General features: G+C 34.8%; 1 protein-coding gene across 2 annotated transcripts in view; it reads right to left on the minus strand.

The window, feature by feature from the left end:
• Positions 1–19,793, minus strand: part of IMPA1 (inositol monophosphatase 1) — a 60,820-nt gene that overhangs the window by 35,567 nt on the left and 5,460 nt on the right. Inside the window, exon 2 of one of the 2 annotated variants that reach the window (XM_074278965.1) lies at positions 1,370–1,534. The exons of the other annotated variant lie outside the window; for it this stretch is intronic. The gene's annotated coding sequence lies outside the window, so the exon portion shown is untranslated. The remainder of the gene's footprint in view (positions 1–1,369; positions 1,535–19,793) is intronic. 2 annotated transcript variants of the gene reach the window in all.

Below are 19,793 nucleotides of genomic sequence, written 5' to 3' on the forward strand. Positions count from 1 at the left end.
CTAATATTTTTCTTTTCAGTGGTGGCACATCTATCAAAGAAGTCAGTTTTCCATGTGAGAAATTGAGCTCTGGAGAGTGCTGCTTGGACCACTCTTATCCATTCCCCTGGTAGTAAATATCCTCCTTGGCCGATGGCTTCAAGAGCCGAAATGGTGAATGGGGCATTAGGGCCATAATTTTTGACAGCAGAGTGAAGATCCTTAATATTTTTAAACTTAGCCATCTTATAAGTAGTCTTAAATGAAAGATCACTACTTCTGAATCCTGATCTACGTCCTCTTTTTCTGAATCTCCTGCGTCAGAGTCATGATCTTCCTCTATTGTTATAGATATGTCATGTGTGCTGGGGTCTATTCTATTTACCCTCTGGGGAGAGGCCTGGGGTCTAGGTTTAGTTTGGCTTCTCATAGGGAAGTTAGGGAAAGTTAGGGGCGTTTCACGTAGGATCTTTCTTTTCGAATTTTGCCTATTGGGAGCTATAGAGAGAGTGGGAGGGGAGGTAATAGACAAGGAATCTTTTAAGGATTCCTGTATTTCTTTAAATTCTTTTGTCATTCGGGCATATTGGTTCTGTATAGTCATGACCTCTTTTAAATTGTGCATTATCCTAATCAGATCCTCTCTTGCAGTAGTTAGGTCTAAGTCTGACGAGTTTGGAGGGCTGGCGGTGAAAGTCATGGCGGGGTCTTTATTAGCAAGAAATATGTCCTGAGAATTATAAGCAGCGGCTTCGGCTTCTAAGTCAGCCGCGTCAGCATCATCTAGGGGAGTGCAATTCGGAGTTTCGGTTTTAAAAGAATTATTTTTGGTTGTTGGAAAAACAGGGAAAGAAAAATTTTTTTGTTCCTCAAAGGGGGGCGGATACCTAGGTAGAGGGGGATAGAAAGATTTAGTTTGGGGATGGGGGATATCTATAACTACCGAGGGAGCATGGGAGGGGGTATCAGATTTTTCCTTTGGAATAGCACTCTTAACAATAGACTGTTCAGAGGCGGCGCGAGATAATGGCCATAAACATGATTTTGCGCTTATGATCAATTGCCTTATCCCGCCATCAGAAGCGGCACTCTCCAAGACCTCATTAATTAAGGTCCAATAGGGGAAAATATTTATGGGGACAGAATCAGGTCCTTCTCTTCTGAGAACTTCATTCAAATCACGACCCACTTTTTGCCATTTAGCAGGGTGGATTTCAGGGCCATTTATTATGAACCAAGGGCATACTTTATCTATATAAATGAAAAATTTTATAAGGTCTTTTTTCTTAACTTTTACTCCTCGCTTTCGAAAGCTTTCTTTAAGATCTTTTATAAAAGCTTGTTCTTTCGATATCTGGGAACCCATGAATGCGACAGATGGCTTATTCACCGTTTGTAGCCGATGATCAGAGATGTATGGGGGTCCGGCCGGACGGAAGCGTTCACCACTCACGCCGATCTGTCGGGTTGTCGCAGACCTTCAGGTCCCTGTTCGGGCGCCAGTTGACCTGACCCGCGGGTCTCCAACTAGGGCCGCCTGAAGGTAGGCCTCAACCTGTAAGCAAGAGCTAGTAAGGCTACAACCTGGGAATGGGTGAAGAAAACAAAGGAGGGACACCGCTCAGTGGGGTATAAAGCAGCTCGAGTTTATTGCGGAAGACAACTCAGCTTATATAGAGTAGCTCAGGAATGCCACGTATGTAAGAAGGCAGTTACACAATACACAATGTATAGAGGAAAGGAAGGGGGCTGGGGTCTTGTGACGAGGTTCATAAGTTCAGGTGTCAGTAATGGTGATTGATGTCAGCACATCCTGTGGTTAAGCACGTCCTGTGGTTGATTTGTAATACATGAAGTTCCGGAGCCAGGAAATGGAAACAGATAAGGAAGAATGGTGTTGACACAGCTGCAGTTTGTTAGCTCAGACCTTAGGGTGTGGGCTCCTGGCAATATGGAGAAGCCACAATAAGGATAACCCAGGATCTAGCAGCATCCACATTAAAGGAACGAAGGGCCTGGAATATGATATTTCGAAAGGCTAAGGAACTTGGTATGCAGCCAAGAATAACTTACGCAGCAAAAATGAGCATCTTTTTCCAGGGAAGAAGATGGACATTTAATGAAATAAATGAATTCCATCTATTCTTGATGAAAAAACCATATCTACACAAAATGTTTGATCTTCAAATACAGAACTCAAGAGATTTCTAAAAACGTAAAAAGAAATCTTGAGAACTATATTTCTGCCATAAAGATATGTAAAGAACACATGTATAATTTGTCCAAGAAACTAGAGGTGGAAAGGAAATTATAACATAAAAAATGGTAAAGTGGTGGTATTACATTTCATGAAGAGGCAAAGGTAACCTATTATATCTGAGAGAAAGAAAGAAGGGTGATGAACATAGTGTGTATCAATAGACATATTCGATTTATGGTGAAACTTCTTCCACTTCATTGAAAAGTGGGAGGGAAGGAGTAAGCTAAGGGGAAGGGAATACAGAAATTGTGAGGAAAAGGGGTAAAATAGGGGGAGGAACTTTAAGATGGGAGAGGGATACTAAAAAGGGAGGGCTGTGAAAAGCAAGTGGTGCTCACAAATTTAATACTGGGGAGGGGGATAAGAGGGAAGGAAAGGAAAAAAGCATAAGCAGGGGTCAACAGGATGGCAAGCAATATAGAATTAGTCATTCTAACCATAAATGTGAATGGGGTAAACTACCCCATAAAGAGGAAGCAGTTAGCAGACTGGATTAAAAGTCAGAATCCTACTATATGTTGTTTACAGGAAACACACCTGAAACAGGGTGATACATTCAAACTAAAAGTAAAGGATGCAGCAGAATCTACTATGCTTCAGGTGAAGCCAAAAAAGCAGGGGTAGCCATCCTCATCTCAGATCAAGCAAAAACAAAAATTGATCTAATTAAAAGAGATAAGGAAGGGCATTATATCCTGCCAAAGGGTAGCATCAATAATGAAGCAGTATCAATATTAAACATATATGCACCAAGTGGTACAGCATCTAAATTCTTAAAAGAGAAATTAAGAGACCTGCAAAAAGAAATAGACAGCAAAACTAATAATAGTGGGAGATCTCAACCTTGTACTCTCAGAATTAGATAAATCAAACCACAAAATAAATAAGAAAGAAGTCAAAGAGGTAAACAGAATACTAGAAAAGTTTGATATGATAAATCTTTGGCGAAAGCTAAATGGAAACAGAAAGGAGAACCTATACAAAAATTGATCATATACTAGGACATAAAAACCTCAAAATCAAATGCAGTAAGACAGAAATAGTAAATGCATCCTTTTCAGACCACAATGCAATGAAAATTACATTCAATAAAAAGCCAGGGGAAAATAGACCAAAAATAATAGGAAACTAAATAATCTTATACTAAAGAATGATTGGGTAAAACAGCAAATCATAGACATAATTAATAACTCCACCCAAGAAAATGACTATTAGGTTGTTTGGACAGTGACAAGGTAAGAACTCAGGTTGTCTAGACAGTAGCAAGATGAGAACTCAGGTTGTCTGGACAATTACAAGGTGAGAACTCAGGTTGACTTGACAGTTCTCTGGCTCAGACCTTTGGTTCCGGCCTTTAAAGGGAGTTTACACCTTAGGAATTCTAAGAGGAGTAAGTTCATTGGTGGAAGTATTTCCCCACACCCCATTGAGTTCTCACATGCCTATTCTCTGGGAGGATAAAAGAAGGGCAACATTGGGTCTGAGAGAATCTACTCTGGGATAGAGTATGACGCCAGGCAAGCTGAAAGGAGACCAGTCTGATTTGGGGAAGGACAAGAGCTGGAGGAGATTCAGAGCTCCCAAGAAACCTGCGCACAGAGGAAAAGATTTTACAGATCTCCTCCCAGAGAAGGATTATAATTGAGCAGACGACCAGACCTCACAATTCAAGAACTTTACAAATGACAAAAATGAGACATCATACCAAAATGTGTGAGATACAGCCAAAGTAGTAATAAGGGGAAGTTTTATATCTCTAGAGGCCTACTTGCATAAAATAGAGAAAGAGAAAGTCAACGAATTGGGCTTACAACTAAAAATGCTAGAAAAGGAACAAATTAAAAACCCCCAGACAAACATGAAACTTGAAATTCTAAAAATAAAAGATGAGATTAATAAAATTGAAAGTAAAAAAACTATTTAATTAATTAATAAAACTAAGAGTTGGTTCTATGAAAAAACCAACAAAATAGAAAAACCCTTAGTAAATCTGATTAAAAAAAGGAAAGAGGAAAGCAAATTGTTAGTCTTGAAAATGAAAAGGGTGAACTCACCACTAATGAAGAGGAAATTAGAACAATGGTCAGGAGCTACTTTGCTCAACTTTATACCAATAAATTCGATAACTTAAAGGAAATGGAAGAATACCTTCAAAAATATAGCTTGCCCAGATAAACAGAGGAAGAAGTAAATAGTCTAAATAGTCCCATTTCAGAAAAAGAAATAAAACAAGCTATTAACCAATTCTCTAAGAAAAAATCCCCAGGACCAGATGGATTTACATGTGAATTCTATCAAACATTTAAAGAAAAACTAACTCCAAGGCTATATAAACTATTTGAAAAACATAGGGATTGAAGGAGTCCTACCAAATTCCTTTTATGACACAGACATGGTACTGATACCTAAACCAGATAGGCTGAAAATTATAGACCGATCTCCCTAATGAATATTGATGCTAAAATCTTAAATAAAATATTAGCAAAAAGACTACAGAAAATCATCCCCAGGATAATACACTATGACCAAGTGGGATTTATACCAGGAATTCAGGGCTGGTTCAATATTAGGAAAACTATTAGCATAATCGACAATATCAATAACCAAATTAACAAAAACCATATGATCATTTCAATAGATGCAGAAAAAGCATTTGATAAAATCCAACATCCATTCCTACTAAAAACGTTTGAGAGTATAGGAATAAATGGACTATTCCTTAAAATAATAACGAGCATATATTTAAAACCGTCAGTAAATATCATATGTAATGGCAATAAACTGGAACCTTTCCCAGTAAGATCAGGAATGAAACAAGGTTGCCCACTATCACCATTACTATTCAATATTGTACTAGAAATGTTAGCCTCGGCAATAAGAGCCGAGAAAGAGATTCAAGGAATTAGAGTAGGTAACTATCACTCTTTGCAGATGATATGATGATATACTTAGAGAACCCCAAAGACTCTGCTAAAAAGTTATTAGAAATAATTCTGAACTTTAGCAAAGTTGCAGGATACAAAATAAATCCACATAAATTCTCAGCATTTTTATACATTATCAACACAATGCAAGAGCAAGAGATACAAAGAGAAATTCCATTCAAAATAACTGTTGATAGTATAAAATATTTGGGAATATATCTACCAAAAGAAAGTCAGGAATTGTATGAGCAAAATTATGAAATGCCACAAAAATAAAGTCAGATTTAAATAACTGGAAAGACATTCAGTGCTCTTGGATAGGCCTAGCGAATATAATCCAGATGACAATACTCCCCAAACTAATCTATTTATTTAGTGCTATACCAATCAGACTCTCAAGAAAACTATTTTAATGACCTAGAAAAAATAACAACAAAATTCATATGGAAGAACAAAAATTCGAGAATTTCAAGTGAAGTAATGAAAAGAAAATCAAATTAAGGTGGCCTAGCTGTACCTGATCTAGAACTATATTACACAGCAGCAGTCACCAAAACCATTTGGTATTGGCTAAGAAATAGTTGATCAGTGGAATGGATTAGGTTCACAGGGCAAGATAGTGAATAAAAATAGCAATCTAGTGTTTGACAAACTCAAAGATCCCACCTTTTGGGATAAGAATTCATTATTTGACAAAAACTGTTGGGAAAACTGGAAATTAATATGGCAGAAACTAGGCATGGACCCACACTTAACACCACATAATAAGATAAGATCAAAATGGATCCATGATTTAGGCATAAAGAACGAGATCATAAATAAATTAGAGGAACATAGGATAGTTTACCTCTCAGACTTGTGGAGGAGGAAGGAATTTGTGACCAAAGAAGAACTAGAAGGTCAATAACAAATTGGGAAAACATTTTTACAGTTAAAGGTTCTGATAAAGGCCTCGTCTCCAAGATATATAGAGAATTGACTCTAATTTATAAGAAATCAAGCCATTCTCCAATTGATAAATGGTCAAAGAATATGAACAGACAATTTTCAGATGATGAAAGTGAAACTATTTCCACTCATATGAAAGAGTGTTCCAAATCACTATTGATCAGAGAAATACAAATTAAGACAACTCTGAGATACCACTATACACCTGTCAGATTGGCTAGAATAACAGGAACAAATAACGATGAATGTTGGAGGGGGTGTGGGAAAACTGGGACACTAATACATTGTTGGTGGAGTTGTGAAAGAATCCAACCATTCTGGAGAGCAATCTGGAATTATGCCCCAAAAGTTATCAAACTGTGCAAATCCTTTGATCCAGCAGTACTACTACTGGGCTTATATCCCAAGGAAATACTAAAGAAGGGAAAGGGACCTGTATGTGCCAAAATGTTTGTGGTAGCCCTTTTTGTAGTGGCTAGAAACTGGAAAATGAATGGATGTCCATCAATTGGAGAATGGTTGGGTAAATTATAGTATAAGAATTTTATGGAATATTATTATTCTGTAAGAAATGGCCAACAGGATGAATACAGAGAGGCTTGGAGAGACTTACATCAACTGATGCTGAGTGAAATGAGCAGAACTAGATAATTATACACTTCAACAATGATACTGTATGAGGATGTATTCTGATGGAAGTGGATATCTTCAACATAGAGAAGAGATAATCCAATTCCAATTGATCATTGATGGACAGAATCAGCTACACCCAGAAAAGGAACACTGGGGAATGAGTGTAAACTATTAGCATTTTTTTTTCTCCCCAGGTTATTTTTACCTTCTGAATCCAATTATTCCTTTGCAACAACAACAACAACAACAAAAAATTTGGTTCTGCACATATATATTGTACCTAGGATATACTATAACATATTCAATATGTATGGGAATGCTGCTTGCCATCTAGGGGAGGGGGTGGAAGGAAGGAGGGGAAAAATTCGGAACAGAAGGGAGTACAAGGGATGTTGTAAAAAATTACCTATGTATATGTGCTGTCGAAAAATGTTATAATTATAAAATTAATAAAAAAAAATTCCATGTTTCCCTAATTTGCTCATGTCTAAATCATGTACCCATTTTGACCTTATTTTGCTACGTGAGGTAAGATGTTAGTCCTATGTCTCCTTCTGCCAAACTGTTTTTCAGCTTACCCAATAATGTTTTTCAAAAAGTGAATTCTTTCCCCAAAAGCTTGAATCTTTGGATTTATAAAACACTAGATTACTAACTACAGGGAAAAGGATTCACATATGCAAAAATGTTTGCAGCAGCCTTTTATGTAGTGGCAAGGAACTGGAAACTGAGTGGATGCCCATCAGTTGGGGAATGGCTGGCTAAGTCGTGGTATATGAATGTTATGGAATATTATTGTTCTATAAGAAATGATCAACAGGCTGATTTCGGAAAGGCCTGGAGAGACTTACATGAACTGATGATAAGTGAAGTGAGTAGAACCAAGAGAACATTGTCACAGCAACAAGATTATGCAATGATCAATTCTGAGGAATGTGGTTCTTTTTAACAATGACGTGATACAGCCATCCACATCCATAAAGAGGATTGTGGGAACTGAAATGTGAATCATAACATAAAACTTTCATCTTTCGTGTTGTTTTCTTTCTCATTTTCTTTCCTTTTTGATCTGGAAATAGGTATAGAATTGCACATGTTTAATATATATTGGGTTGCTTGCTATCTGGGGGAGAAGGTGGAGGGAAGGGAGAAAAAAATTGGAACACAGGGTTTTGCAAGAGTGAATGTTGAAAACTAGTTATGCATATATTTTGAAAATAAAAAGCTAAGAAAAATATTTAAGAAAAAAATTTTTTAAAGATTTCTCTGCATTTATTAAGATATGATAGTTTTTATTTTGTTATTTATATGATCAATACACGAATACTGAACTAATCTTGAATTCTTGGTATATAAATACTATCTGTTCAAGAGTGCATGAACTTTGCAATATTTCTGTCATTTCCTTGATATTATTTTATTTAAATTTTTTACATCGAAGTTTGCTAAGAAAGTTGGCCTATAGTTTTATTCCTGTTTCTGTTCTCCTTGACTTAGGCATAAAAACAGTACTTCTATCAAACAAGGAATCTGATAGAATTCTTATTTTTTCAAATAGTTTATATAATATAGGAATTACTTGTTCTTTAAATGTTTAGGAGAATTCACATATAAATCTATCTGGTCCTAAGGATTTTTTCCTTTGGGGAGCTCATTTATGACTTGTTCAACTTCCTGTCCTAAGACAGAGTAATTTAAGTATTCTATTTCCTCTCATATTAATCTGGGAAAATTATATTATTGTAAATATTCACCCATTTGACTTACTCAGTTTTATTGACATATAATTAGACATTTCATCTTCTTTGGTGGTTCATTCCACTTTTCATTTTTGATACTGGTAAACTTGGATTTTTTAATTCAAATTAGTCAATAGTATTTATTTTATTATTTTTTCTTTAGTGTTAAATTTAGTATCCAATTAAATGTTTTGAATAAAACATTTTTTCCAAATTATATGTAAAAACAATGTTTAACATTTATTGTTTAAAATTTTGAGTTCCAAATTTTCTTCCACTCTATCTTTACCCCCTGCCCTGAGACAGTAAACAATTTGGAATTGGTTATATGTGTACAACCATAATATTCATGCTGTGTAAGAAAAAAACACACAAAAATAATAAATGCCTTCTTCTCAGATCACAATGCAATAAAAGCTACATTCAGTAAAAAGTTAGGGGTAAATAGACCAAAAAGTAATTGGAAACTGAATAATCTCATCTTAAAGAATGACTGGGTGAAAGAGCAAATTATAGAAACAATTAACAATTTCACCCAAGATAATGATAATGATGAGACATCATATCAAAATCTTTGGGATGCAGCTAAAGCAGTAATAAGGGGAAATTTTATATCTTTAGAGGCTTATTTGAAGAAAATTGAGAAAGAGAAGATTAACGAATCGGGCTTACAACTTAAAAGGCTAGAAAAAGACCAAATTATAAACCCCCAACCAAAAATTAAACTCGAAATACAAAAATTAAAAGGAGAAATCAATAAAATTGAAAGTAAAAAAACTATTGAATTAATAAATAAAACCAAGAGTTGGTTTTATGAAAAAGCCAATAAAATAGATAAACCTTTGGTAAATTTGATCAAAAAAAAGAAAGAGGAAAATCAAATTGATAGTCTTACAAATGAAAACGGGGATCTTTCCACCAATGAAGAGGAAATTAGAGAAATAATAAGGAGTTACTTTGCCCAACTTTATGCCAATAAATTTGATAACTTAAGTGAAATGGATGACTTTCTCCAAAAATATAGGCTCCCTAGATTAACAGAGGAGGAGATAAATTGCTTAAATAGTCCCATTTCAGAAAAAGAAATAGAACAAGCTATTAATCAACTCCCCAGGAAAAAATCCCCAGGGCCAGATGGATTCACATGTGAATTCTACCAAACATTTAAAGAACAATTAGCCCCAATGTTATATAAATTATTTGAAAAAATAGGGGATGAAGGAGTCCTACCAAACTCCTTTTATGACACAGACATGGTAGTGATACCTAAACCTGGTAGATCGAAAACTGAGAAAGAAAATTATAGACCAATCTCCTTAATGAATATTGATGATAAAATCTTAAATAAGATATTAGCAAAAAGACTTCAGAAAATCATCTCCAAGATAATACACTATGATCAAGTAGGATTTATTCCAGGAATGCAGGGCTGGTTTAATATTAGGAAAACTATTAATATAATTGACCATATTAATAATCAAATTAATAAGAACCATATGATCATCTCAATAGATGCAGAAAAAGCATTTGACAAAATCCAACATCCATTCCTACTAAAAACTCTTGAGAGTATAGGAATAAATGGATTATTCCTTAGAATAATCAGGAGTATATATTTAAGACCGTCAGTAAGCATAATATGCAATAGAAATAAACTGCAACCTTTCCCAGTAAGATCAGGAGTGAAACAAGGTTGCCCACTATCACCATTACTATTCAATATAGTACTAGAAACGCTAGCCTCGGCAATAAGAGCCGAGAAAGAGATTCAAGGAATTAGAGTAGGATATGAGGAAATTAAACTATCACTTTTTGCAGATGACATGATGGTATACTTAGAGAACCCCAAAGACTCTGCTAAAAAGCTACTAGAAATAATTCAAAATTTCAGCAAAGTGGCAGGATACAAAATAAATCCACATAAATCCTCGGCATTTTTATATATCACTAACAAAATGCAACAGCAAGAGATACAAAGAGAAATTCCATTCCAAACAAATGTTGAGAGTATAAAATATTTGGGAATCCATCTACCAAAGAAAAGTCAGGAATTATATGAGAAAAATTACAAAACACTTGCCACAAAAATAAAATCAGATTTAAATAATTGGAAAGACATTCAGTGCTCTTGGATAGGCCGAGCGAATATAATAAAGATGACAATACTCCCCAAACTAATCTATTTATTTAGTGCTATACCAATCAGACTCCCAAGAAACTATTTTAATGACCTAGAAAAAATAACAACAAAATTCATATGGAAGAATAAAAGGTCAAGAATTGCAAGGGAACTAATGAAAAAAAACTCAGAGGAAGGTGGTCTAAGTGTACCTGATCTAAAGCTATATTATATAGCAGCAGTCACCAAAACCATTTGGTATTGGCTACGAAATAGACCGGTAGATCAGTGGAACAGATTAGATACAAAGGACAAAAAAGGGTACATCTATAGCAATCTAATCTTTGACAAACCCAAATATTCCAACATTAGGGATAAAAATTCATTATTCGGAAAAAACTGTTGGGAAAACTGGAAATTAGTATGGCAGAAATTAGATATGGATCCACACTTAACACCATATACCAAGATAAGATCAAAATGGGTCCATGATTTAGGCATAAAGAGGGAGATAATAAATAGATTAGAGGAACAGAGGATAATCTACCTCTCAGACTTGTGGAGGAGGAAGGAATTTATGACCAGAGGAGAACTAGAGATCATTATTGATCACAAAATAGAAGATTTTGATTACATCAAACTAAAAAGTTTCTGTACAAATAATACTAATGCAAACAAGATTAGAAGGGAAGTAACAAATTGGGAAAATATTTTTAAAAACAAAGGTTCTGACAAAGGTCTCATTTCCAAAATATATAGAGAACTGACCATAATTTATAAGAAACCGAACCATTCTCCAATTGATAAATGGTCAAAGGATATGAACAGACAATTCTCAGAGGAAGAAATTGAAACTATATCCACTCACATGAAAGAGTGTTCCAAATCACTACTGATCAGAGAAATGCAAATTAAGACCACTCTGAGATACCACTACACACCTGTCAGATTGGCTAAGATGACAGGAACAAATAATGACAAATGTTGGAGGGGATGTGGGGAAATTGGGACACTAATACATTGCTGGTGGAGTTGTGAAAGAATCCGGCCATTCTGGAGAGCAATCTGGAATTATGCCCAAAAAGTTATCAAACTGTGCATACCCTTTGACCCAGCAGCGCTACTACTGGGATTATATCCCAAAGAAATACTAAAGAGCGGAAAGAGACATATATGTGCCAAAATGTTTGTGGCAGCTCTTTTTGTTGTAGCTAGAAACTGGAAGATGAATGGATGTCCATCAGTTGGAGAATGGTTGGGTAAATTGTGGTATATGAAGGTTATGGAATATTATTGCTCGGTAAGAAATGACCAGCAGGAGGAATATAGAGAGGCCTGGAGAGACTTAAATCAACTGATGCTGAGTGAAATGAGCAGAACCAGAAGATCACTGTACACTTCAACAACAATACTGTATGAGGATGTATTCTGATGGAAGTGGAAATCTTCAACATAAAGAAGATCCAACTCACTTCCAGTTGATCAATGATGGACAGAGGTAGCTACACCCAGAGAAGAAACACTGGGAGGGGAATGAAAATTGTTAGCACTAATATCTGTCTGCCCAGGTTGCATGTACCTTCGGATTCTAATGTTTATTGTGCAACAAGAAAATGATATTCGCACACATGTATTGTACCTAGATTATATTGTAACACATGTAAAATGTATGGTATTGCCTGTCGTCGGGGGGAGGGAATAGAGGGAGGGGGGGTAATTTGGAAAAATGAATACAAGGGATAATATTATAAAATATATATATATATATATATATATATATAATAAAAAAAATAAAAAAAAAGAAAAAAAAAGAAAAAAACACAAAAGTGAAAAAAAAAAAAAAAAAAGAAAAGAAACCTAGAGAAAGTGGAAAAATAGCATGCTTCAATTTGCACTCAGACTGTTATCAGTTCTTTCTCTGAAGGTGGATAGAATTTTTCATTATGAGTCTTTTAGAACTATCTTGGATCGTTATATTGCTGAAATTCTAAACTAAATCATTCACAGTTGATCACCACATACTATTATTGCTGTTATTATGTGCATCATAGTTACATCAGTTTACATCAACTTTACATGAGTTCCATAAAAGTCATTCCAGTTTTTCTCAAATTCTGCTTGTCATTTCTTATAGTAATACTCCATTACAATCATATATTACAACCTATGTAACTATTCTCTAGTTGATGAACATCCCAATTTCTAATTCTTTGCCACCATAAAAAGAGCAGCTAAAAATATTTTTGTACAAAAAGGGTTCTCCTCCACCTTTTTTTAATCTTTGGGATATAGATTTAAATAGTATTGTTGGACCAAAGGATATGTACAGTTTTATAACCCTTTGGACACAGTCCCAAATTGCTCTTCAGAGTGGGTCAGATCAGTTTACAATTCCAACAGCTCATTAATGTTCCATTTTTCCTACATACTCTCCAATACTTATAAGTTTCCTTTTCTGTTATATTAGCTAATCTGATAGATGTAAAGGGGTACCTCAGAGTTGGTGGGGGTGTTTTTTAACTATGCTTCCAAGGTCCTTTACTGAATTTTTCTTGCATTTATGGTCTAAGGAGAGTACATTTAAAATTTCTGCTTTTCTGCATGTGAAGTTTTTATGTCAGTTTTTGTGAAGATGCCACGTATAGCTGAGAAAAAAAAAAAAAAGTATACTCATTTCTATTTTTACTAAAATTTTTCCAAAGGCTTACCATATCTAATTTCTCTAAAATTCTATTCATCTCTTCAATTTCTTTCTTATTTTATGGTTAGATTTATCTATTTCTGGGAATAAGGTCAGCAAATAGTATATAGTTTCACTATTTTTTACTGTACCTCTTTTTAAATTTCCTCTTTAGATACCCTGTTATTTTGGTATATATTGCTGTTATTACTTCATTGTCTGTGTACTTTTTAAACAATATATAGTTTCTCTGATTGATTTTTTAACTAGGCATTTGTTTTGTTTTGTTTTGCTGAGATCATGATTGGTACCCCTGCTTTTTTTTTACTTCAGCTGAAGTCTAATAGATTCAGCATCAGCCTCTTATTTTAACTAAGTGTCCTTTATATAAAATATATTCCAATTATATTTTTAAGCCACTCTGTTATTCTCTTCCATTTTAGAGATGAATTTGTCCCATTCACATTCATTAGGATGATTACTAATGATGTTTTTATCTGGATCCAATTCTACCTATTCTGTTACTACCCTAAACCTCAAGTATGTTTTGTTTCTGACTATTGCTATTCTTAATCCAACTTCTCTTTTATTACTTCTCCTTCTTTCACCCAATTCTCATTTAAGTGAAGTTCAAGTGTTGCCCTGTTGAAGGCCACAGATAGTAGGGAACCCCAGGTGAGGTATAAGACCCTTTAGTGTAGGAAGGAACCCTCTGGATATGTCTAGTTTGGCTCCCCATCCCCCTTAAGGCATCTCAGTTTTCCTGAGAAGTCAAGTGAATGAGAACTTGTGTTGTACTTAGAGCAGAGTATGCAGACATGCATCTTGGCACAACTATACTGACATGGCAAGGAAACATCTGCACACAAAAGCAAATTATGTAGTTGCACATGCGCAGTACCCTATAATTATGTAATTGTGTTACATGAGTATATGATATATTAGACTGAGAGTCTCTTTGAATAAACGAATTCCTGCTTGACTATCCTCCTGAGTCCCGTCTCTTCATTCTTCATCCATGATCAGCGCTCAGGCTGGTACCAAAGTCCTCCCATGAACAGATCCAGACACTGCCCACCATCTCCTCCAATTATTCCCCCTGTCCATTAAAGCTCTTCTTTGTATACCTTTTTATGTGAGATAATTTTCCCCATTCTTCCTCTTCCTTCTCCCATCTCCCAGTAAATCTTTTTCATTCTTATTTTTTTTTTCAATATAATCAACTAACACTTGTGTCCTCTATGTGGACTCCTTAAATTTGAAAGTGACTGAGTGCAAAGATCTTGACTCTGGAGCCTAGGGCCGAGTGCCCAGTTCTGTTTGTGGAACTGGGTAGCTAGAACTAGTGACTATCTCCTCAGCCACAGTCTGCACTTGGCTATGGACAGATTTTTTAAAATGAAGATCCTTTGGGAAATTCGGTGGGTGGTGGGGCAGGAAAGTAAGCTAAAGGAAGCATTCCCTAATGATAAAGTTTTTATATAGGATTATAAAAAGTTTAGCCTATTAAAAATCCTAGTGACCTTTTTCATGTTTATCTTTTTATAATTCTGTTATCTTGTATTTGAATGTCAAATTTTCTATTCAGCTCTAGTCTTTTTATCAGAAATGCTTGAAAGTCCTCTATTTCATTAAATGATTTTTTTATTTCATCAATTTTATTGGCTAGGTTATTCTTGCTTATGATCCCAGCTCTTTTGCTTTCTAGAGTATCATATTTTAACTCATATTCCTTTAACACAAAAAGTGCTAAATACTGAATGATCCTGACTGTGGTTCTATGATTTTTAAATGATTTATTTCTGGCTACTTGAAATATTTTCTCCTTGATATGAGAGCTCTGGAATTTGGCTATAATTTTCCTAGGGGTTTTCATTTTGGAATCTCTTTCAGACACTAATCAGTGGATTCTTTCCATTTCTATCTTACCTTCTCTTTCTAAAATAATGGGGCAGTTCTTCATAATTTCTTGAAAGATAGGCTTTTTCCCTTGATCATAGCTTTTAGGTAGTCCAAAAATACTTAAATTATGTATACTTGAGCTACTTTCCAGGTCAATTATTTTTCCAATGACATATTTCACTTTTTTATCTATTTTTCATTCTTTTAACTTTGTTTTATGATTTCTCATATAATCATTAGCTTTCACCTGCCCAATTCTTTTTAAGTACTTTTATTTAGTGAATTTTTGTCCTTTTATGTTTGAAATAGCCAATTGTGCTTTTTAAGATATTTTCTTAGTGTTTTTTGGTGCTTTTGCCAAACTGTTAATTCTCTTTTCATAATTTCCTTGAATTACTGATTTTGTTGGCAGTTGTTTTCTTGTTTTCTGAATTTGTGTCTTGGTTTTCTTTGTGATTATAGTATTTTTTTTAAATAGGTTCTCTTATGGTTGTTGCTTATTTTTCTAGTTTATTTTTTGACTGAATTTTGTTAAGTTTGGCTTTGCTTACTTACAGGTGGAAAGTCACCAAGCTTCAAACTTTTTCATTATGCTATTTTCAGAGCTAGTTATCAGGGTCTGTAAGTTTTCAGTGTTTTCAAGGTGGTATATTCCAGGGAGATATGTGGTTACCACTCTCCTGGCCTACATTCTGATCTTTACCAAAGAAGAGCCCTCATTCATCTATAGCCACAGGCACTAGCATTCCTCAAAGACCTAGAATTGGGATGAAGGTTCCTGTTCCCCTGTAGCTACAGGCATTATACTCCTTTCCATCCTGGAATTGTAACCCTGAATTATATTTGGGCAATGAAGTTGCCAGATAGCACCAGGTTTTGAGCTCAATGTCAGCAAAAAGGTTTTTTTTGTTTTTTTTTTCTGATTTGTTGTCTGATCAAAAGATGCCAGAGAATGGGGAATGAAAGAAAATAGAGATTCAATAAATAGTATAAAGGTGGTATATATCAATGGAATCAAACTCAAAACCAAATGAATTCCTGGCTGCAAACTGATTTAGAAAACCACAAATTAGCATTATCCATTGTCATACTGTATTTTTATTTATTTTGTTAGCTATTTCTCAATTACATTTTAATAGTTTCCAGCCTCACTTGAGAATTTTCTGGAGCTTCAAGTTTGATATCACCTCTGATGTAAGAAATGAAAGCAGCAAAAAAAAAAAAAGAAAGTCTAAGAGGTACAAGCTGAGAATACTAGAAAATAAAGGAAATAGTTCGTAAGGGAAGAGTATCAAATATAGAGTATGAAAAAAGTAAAAAAGGAGTTTATAAATGTAATGTCCATGTTATAGAAAGAAAAAGTATTTATGATGCTTCCTCTATGAGGTCTTTCTATTGACTTCTCCAAAGAGAAATCCTGAATCATCTAAAAATAACTAACCAAAAACACAAATAAAATTTTAAAACACCATCTAATACACTGAATTTTTATAATATTTCTGATTTATGGTAGAAGTGTCAGGTTGTTCAAAAAGATGTAGGAATCTTCTCTAATGTGTAATTTTCTATGAAAAGGATTATAAGCATAATATTTCTGCCTAAAGAGTGAATAAATCACATATGGTTAAAATTGTTACAATGATCCTCAAATTGCAGAAAGAAAAGAGAGGGGAAAAAAACTTGAGTTAAAACAGAGGGAAGGCTAATAAAATTGTTTTTGTTTATGTTATAATATAAACATCCTTTAGCACTTCATGACTCTTCATAATCTAGTCTAGCCCCAATTTACCTTTTGGGCTTTCCTTGTCTCCTACTATACTCTATAGCCTATATTTTAACCAAACTGAACTACTACTCACTATCTGAAGAAATCTATATTGCCTTGGTTCTGCTTCTTTGCTTAAACCTTTTCTTCAACCTGGAACCTCAGGGGAATGGATGTGTCTGCAATCAATTAGCCAGTGAGCTTGGCTTTGATTCCCAGCAAAATTCAAGGACATGTTATTAAAGGGATAGTTATTAGGTATTTTGAATAACAACAGAATCAGAATTTTAGAAGAAGGAGGAATTTCAGCAGCCATCTTGTCTAACCCATACCATAAAGAAATCACTACTATAATACAACTGACAGATAGTGAGACACACAGAATAGGTATAGGACATTAAAATGTCCTATATCTGTATCAAGCTTCTACTTGAGGGAGGAAGGGAAGGAACTCTATGGAGATGAATCCACAGATCTATGTAATCAGTCTTATACACATCTCCCCTGAATTTCATTCTTGCATCAAAACTATCTCTACATTTCAAATTAGATGTCCCTAAGATACCTCAAATTGTCTAAAGCAGAACATGTTCTTTTCTTCAAAACTTATTCCCTCTTCCAAACTTGTTTCTAAAAAATGTACCACCATTCTGCCAGTTTCATAGATTTGTAACCTGAGTATGTTATCCTTGTCTATTCACTCTACTTCACCTTACATATACAAAGAATTATCAAATTTGTTTCAACTGCCACATCTCTCAAATCTTACTACTCTCTGCTAACCTGAGTTCCTTTTGTTAAATGCTATACATACATTATTTCACTTAATCCTTATAATAACCCTGTGAGATAAGTTATTATTATCCCCATTTTAAGACATAATGAAAGGGAGACCAAAGAAAGGTTAAGCCCAGGGCCACACAATTGTTAAGTGTCTGAAGGAGGATAAATGTGAAGTAGACCCTCTTAATATGATTTATAAGACTTCCTCCAGCAGCTTTTGGTACTACTAAAAAGGAAGCAAATAAGCAGTAATAGACTAATCTAGGGTTGGGGTTTGGAAGTGGACAAATGGTGATAAAGTAAGGTAACAAGCAATTAGACAGTATAAGATAGCATATAGCTGAACTGTAGAATCAAGATTTCAAAGAGGAGAAGAAAGGCCTGAGAATAAGTTAATGGCCTGAGAAAGCAGGGAAAGATGAAATGATTAAAAGTTACTGTGGTCTGGTATAACAGGAGAATTTGTAGAATGGTTTATGGTCAGAGAAAAGGATTTCACAGTTATGGAATGTGGTAGTACACCTGTAGGAGATGAGATCAAGGGTGTGAGTTATGGCTGAGTGTCTGATGTACAGAGAATGTGCAGATAAATTACAGGAGTTGAAAATGCTAATGAACTAGGAAACAAAGGTGTTTCTGAGGAGATAATATGTATGGACAAGGAAAGGATTATTCCAAAGTAGAGGAAGACTGAGCTAGGTATCAAATTCCTTGAGAAAAAAGGAGAAATCTAGGGCTGATAAATGGCAGCAATATTTGATTACGATGATCTATACATGAGGGATTGCTAAGTGGTGGTGGTAGTTAAGGGTAACTAGAAGAGGCAATAAGGAATAAAAAGCATGTTTACTCCTCCTCTTGGTCCAAATGTCAAGAAACATAAGAGAGAGTGCATGTAATAACTCACTGATCAGGGACTATCTTCTGGATGAGGCAAGCTTCGGTGATACAAGGAAGACAAGATAGAGGAAAAGATGTAACAAAAAGTAGTTGGTTAACAACACAATAAGGTTTCCAACAAGGTACAATGAAAGAGAGCAGACTGACAAAAGAATTTATTAGTAGGACTGACATGGATGGGTAAGAAGGTTTAGGTTAGGGAGTGGTACTAGAGGAAGTTTTCACCTAAGTCATAGGAATTCTGCAAGGAAAAAATAACAACATTCTTCACAAAATTAATGTAGTTGTGGCCTAGAACTCAGAATAGATATGATTATTATTCCTAAGCAAAAAGTGCAAAGTGGGGTAAGGATGGGATAAATCAAACTCACTTCCCTATAGTTGGCAGACTATTTTCTTCCTTTTTTTTGAATCATGTCATTTTGTCTTTTTCTCCATCTTTCAAATATCACTGATAAGTTCCATAATCATAGTCTTCATTTTCTTTAGTACCAAAGAACACAGTTCATTTGGACAACAGGACATGAATTCGACAAAGGTACCTAAGAGATCTCTAATTGCTTCTTATTTATCTTGGACACCAATTCCTCATTAATCTATTTGTTCTGTCTTTTCCAATGCAAAGTCCTTTGTACTGGGCAGAGAAAACAGAACCAATATAAGAAATACCTTCTCTTTGTTGGCTATCTACACCTAACAGTAGTCTACTTTCTTCCTTGATCTACTTTTTATCAATAAAGCTAAAATGTACATTTTTTTAAAACCCATTTTTTAAAAATTCCATTAATAGCTTCAGGTCATTCAGAGCTCTAGCATTTCTGCCACTATGCCACTATTCTTACAGCAATATTTTATAATGTTTTAGCAATCCTCTATTACTTGCCCTTGCTTCCCTCTTTTATATATATCTTTTTAAATATGTAAGTTGGTTAATGAATTCCCTGTGCATCGACAAAAGTCTCTCCAAACAACTCCTGTTTTTTCTTCCTCAGAAGAATTGTTTGCATTGTCATTAATTTCACTGTTGAGAGATTCATATCCCTCCTGAGATGACTTCCCCTGTAGAAGTAGCATGGGTTCATCAAGAACAGTTTATGCCAAACTAACCCCAATTCCCCTTTTTAAAAGGATAATTTGATCAATAGTTGAGAGGAATGGCAA

The sequence above is a fragment of the Sminthopsis crassicaudata genome, chromosome 1, assembly GCF_048593235.1.
Source record: "Sminthopsis crassicaudata isolate SCR6 chromosome 1, ASM4859323v1, whole genome shotgun sequence".
NCBI lineage: Eukaryota > Metazoa > Chordata > Mammalia > Dasyuromorphia > Dasyuridae > Sminthopsis > Sminthopsis crassicaudata.